The sequence below is a fragment of the Prunus avium genome, chromosome 3 (assembly GCF_965620075.1).
Source record: "Prunus avium chromosome 3, drPruAviu1.hap1.1, whole genome shotgun sequence".
Lineage (NCBI taxonomy): Eukaryota > Viridiplantae > Streptophyta > Magnoliopsida > Rosales > Rosaceae > Prunus > Prunus avium.
Window position 1 is genome coordinate 12,179,038 of NC_142286.1, and position 5,117 is coordinate 12,184,154.

Sequence of the window (5,117 nt, forward strand, 5' to 3'; positions counted from 1 at the left end):
GAACTTATGCTTTGTATGATTTTTGAAATTGTGTGAAAACTAAGATTGGGGAATTTGTTGCATTTGGCTATCACACTACTACACTTTGAGCATATTGTGTTTAGAACTTTGCCGCTTTGTAAATAATGTCTAAAAATTGAGCTTTTACTGTTAAAACGTTTAAGTCATGTGCATGAGTCATTTCTCTTCAGAAAATGTTCCGAAAAATTGTTTTAAGTTCTTTGTGTTTTTTGTGTTTGTTTTTGTTTTTGGTTTTGCTTAAGGACTAACAATCTTTAAGTTTTCTAATTACTTTGTTTTACAGAGTCAGTAAAACGTTTGTGGGTATCGTATCTGTTAAACCCTCAGGAGACACAACTCCTCCTACTAGGGATGCCTAGAGGTTTAAAGGCTTGTTGCATATGCTAAATGCAATCGAGTTACCTACGAAAGTGGTTTAGTTAACTTCTAGTTTTGTTTTTAACTTTGTTTTGTGTTGTTTTGCTCGAGGACTAGCAAAATCTAGGTTTGGGGGTATTTGATCGGTTCATAATTGTATATTATTTCTTACCCTTCTAGCTTATGATTTGGTTATGTTTTTGAGTTAAACTTGTGCTTTTAATCCTTTTTGTGTTTATCTTTCAGTTAATTGAGCTTTAGGTAACAATGATGGCTTTGGAGAACATAATTCATGCAATTCAAGCATGTTAAGGCCTAATTTGGATGAATTGATGAAGAGCTTAAAGACAAATTCATTATGGCTACAGCCCCTTGCCAGTCCAGTTCCGTAGGTCATATTGCAAGCTTTGTTTCAGCAACCTACATAGCTCGGATGAGGCCACATTCTTCATGAAAGTTGTTCCAATGGGTGTGTACTATAACATATCCAAATTTCAGGCCCATTGGATATATCTGGAGTCTGTTACCTAGCAAACACAGAGCCATGCTCAGGATGGATTGTTTTCAGCGCGGAAAATGAGTTAGCAATTTGTTTTGGCCTTAACTTCTTACTCCGACCTTGGATTGGCCCAAATAACATATGGCTGGAAAGAAGACATTCTGAACTTCAATTTCAAGTGCTTAAAGTCCTAATTTGATTAAGAGAAGCCCAAGTTGTAAGCCCTTGAAGTTGCTGGTCATGCTGATCTCAGCATGTGCTGGTTGGATGCTTGGTCATGGTGAGCTAGGCATGAGCTATCATTTCTGGTTGGAAGCTTGGTCATGGTGACATGAAGATGAGCTAGGGCTGCTGGTGGGATTTATTGGGGAAGTGCATCACCCAATTTAGATTTTCTAATACAAGTGCATCAACCATTTCAGATTTTATAAAACAAGTGTTGTATGCATTAGCCATATTGAATTCAGATTTTCACTTCTCCTAGGCCTATAAATAGGGAGGTTCTCTAAGCTTGTAATAACACCCCAAGGGGGGGAGCTCTCAAGCACTTCTCTAGAGCTCCCTTCCCTTCTCTCCCTCAAATTCTCTTAGTTTCCCTTTGTAGTTCTCAATTGTTGTAATAAGATCATTCTATTAAATTTTCTTTGTACTAAATATCAAACACTTTTCCTTTCTCTTCTTCTAAATTCTTCAAATACTCTCTTCTCCAAACACTTCCCAAACACTTCTCCCATTTCCTTCATCAAATTCTCTAAAGCTTTCAAACACATGTTCTTCCAAAATCCTCAAAGTTCTCAAACATCTCTCTACTTCCCTTCTCTTCCAAAAGTCTCCATGTCTCAAACACTTCACAAACACATTTCTCTTCCTTCCCTAAGTTCTCAAATTCTCCAAGTTCACAAACATCCTCCAAGTTCTCAACCACTCTCTTCCAAATTCTCAAAGTTCCTAAACACTCTCTTCCAAAATCCACAAAGCTCTCAAAACACCTCTCTACTTTCTTCTCCAAATCCTCCAAGTTCTCAAACACTCTCTTCCAAATTCTCCATGTCTTAAACACATTCCCTTCCAAAATCCTCAAAGCTCTCAAACACATGTTCTTCCAAAATTCTCTAAAGTTCCCAAACACTTTCTTCTCCCTCCTCAAAGTTCTCAAACACTTCCTTTCTTCCTCAAAGTTCTCTTAGTTTCCTTAATGTTTTCTTAGTTGTAATTTATTTTTCTTTGTTATGTAAATTCTTTTCTTAAGTTTTCAAGTTGAATTAGTTTCCAAGTTTCAATTATGGTTTTTGTTCTTATTCATTATGCTTATAAGTTAATATGCTAGTTTGAATGATTGATCACCATTTAGGCTTGCATGTTAGCTATCTTGGTTTGAATTAAGAGTATACACCATGCTTTAATTCGAATTGAACTATGAATAGGAAGAGTATGTATGGACATTCGACAACAGGGATTAGATACATACTTGGTTGTTTAAAATGTTCTTCTATGCTTAATGGGTTCCTAATGCTTAATTTTAGGTTAGACAACAAATGATCAAATTAGGGAATTAGGAACACAAGGTTATGACCACACACCATGGCTTAATCATACTTTAGCTAGAATCAATCCATTAATCTAAATTGAACTTGGGAACTTATTTGCTTGAGTTACTTTCTTATTTTCTTCCTTCTTTCATGTTCTTTGTTTTTGCTTCTGTTTTGTGTAGGAAAACTGAATTGGATCATTCAATCACCAATCCCTGTGGAATCGACCTCGCACTTACATACGCTAAACTACCAACGGTTCGTGCACTTGCGAGTATCACAAGTTGAGGATGCAGCTTAATCCATTTTGGTGGAGCTAAATCTACGCAACATGTGCCACATGTATTTGTGTGAACCCACAACTTAGATGAGTCAACCTTAACTAGTCAAATGGTAAACTTTAAATTATTGACCACTAAAATTTTGATATTGTTAAGGTTCAAGAAATCCAAGGTTGGGCCCAGGCTTATTTCTGGACCAGCACAATATTTAACTGGGAGAGAAGCCCAACTGGGACATGCGAGAATTTGTCAAACACACCTGCGCTAGTTGTGGGCCACATGCCACGCCAAGCAAACGCACAAACCCGCCATGTAGAAGGGTCAAAACGAGCTCATAAGACCTATCGGCTCTGTGAACCCGCACTTGCTAACCCGTTAAGTGCTATTTGGTCCGGGCATGGCCTATTATAGCACGATAGAACTCAAGCATGAATGTGCCAAATAAACACACAATGCCAAGCAAAAGACCGCTCTTCTAACACCAAGCCACACTACAAGCTTAAGTGGGCCCAAGCCATGTGAATACCTAGGGCTTGCTGAGAAGGTTGTGGTATGGATGGTTACGAGTACTCACAAGGCCCATTGAGGGTTCAAGGGATGGAAGTTATGGGCTACTTGGGAGCACCAAAACTCAAGCCCATTTCTTGAGCCCAAACACATGGGTAAGCAATAAAGAGAAAGAGAAGGTGGCCCAAGGCCTTAGGAGAATATACAATAGTCTGCAACACTTAGGAAAGCCACACATTAGCTAAGGCATCCAGCACCTCATCAAAAGGTAGAGCAAATAAGCTACTTCCAGCAGCTTGATGAAACCATAGAAGACTTAGCAGACTGCCAGAAATAAGATGCCAATGACCCAATGCTTAGGAAAAAGCCCAGCCCAGCGCCTTATAAAAAAATCTAGCATCGTATCTAGCCATTAGAACCAAGTTAAACAGAAGCCATCGCAAGGACTAGAGGAAATTCATAGGATAGGAAGGATACCCATTAGATTAACATCCCTACCCTTGCATCTCTCTTCTCCAAGCTCTAATAGGAGAACCAGAGGAAAAAATGGGTGGCGCCTCACCCACATGAAGAGGTTTAGCTGCTTGAGGACTTTGGAACCCCAAAAAGCTGCATGCCTATGGGTTCAGGTTGGGAAAGTTTCACCAAATAAGATTAAATGGAAGAAAGTGAAGGAAAAGGGAGAGGGAGGCGTGATAAAATTGAGGGTTCCAGTGCCCATAAAAGGAGGCTTCTTCTACCCAGCAACACCATGATCCAGAGTGCGACCAAGCTTTGTCAAGCAATTGAAAATTTACTCAAGACACCCCATTCTCTTCTCCTATATATATCTCTCTCTTCTTTAGTCAAAATCTCTCTAGCTTGCTTTCTCCCCCACTTTGAACCTTCGTTTCTGTAAGAAATTCAAGCTTTTTCTCTCAATTGCTAAACTCGTGAAGGCTTAACTCCCATGCCACAAGCTTCTCAAGCCAAGCCATATTGTTAATTTGTCACATTTATTTGGCTTACTGGTGAAAGGAATCCAAGGTGTTTTCTAAAGTTCTCACTAACTTTTCAAAGCTCTCTTGGAGCCTGGTTCTTGAACTCAGATACAGGGGACAACTTTATCTGTCTTTTCTTTACGGCAGCCTAAGCCCATTCGTCAGGCTGCTGGAATAAAAAGACCCCTACAAATATCTACACTTAATAAAAACTTAAATAATTAATGAAGTTGAAGAAACACTTAAACAAGCACATAATGTGAAGTTGCAGAAACTTAGCAAAAGCTTGAATAATTAGTTTGTAGAAACACTTAAACTCTTGAATAAAGAATTCAATAGTTGCATAAGGACTTTCTTATTGAGGTTGCAGAAATACCTAAATCAAGAATCAAATTATAAATATATTTGTCACATACTTACACTGAAACAACAACAACAAAAATTATCATATATATTACATAACTTGTTCTAATTGTTTAATAATTGGAATCTAAATTGTTCCACATTATATTATTTTTACCAAACCAAATACCTTTTGTAAGTATTATTATAATGTAACAATGTGCATTATTATTTGTTAAAATTCCTTTAAATTGTAGAAAAAGTATTCTATAGTTTGATGAGAAAGTTGATCTATCAAGTAAATTAAAAAAAATTAAAAAAAAGGGTGATAGGTTATTGTATGAAATGATCTCATGCATGTACCATCGAACATGATGAAAATATAAGAGAAAAAATGTGGTAGGTGGCCATCAAAATTTAGCAGTTTGCCTTCACGAGTGAGATAATATTAGATAGTTAGAAGAACTAATTTAATAAGTGAAAAAGTATACAAGATAATTTTCATGAACCAATTTATTGATATAGAAAGAAAAAGAAAACTACACAGAAACACATATTTTTATAATTTTTTTCCCTTTTTTTTTCGGGCTGCAAAACTTTT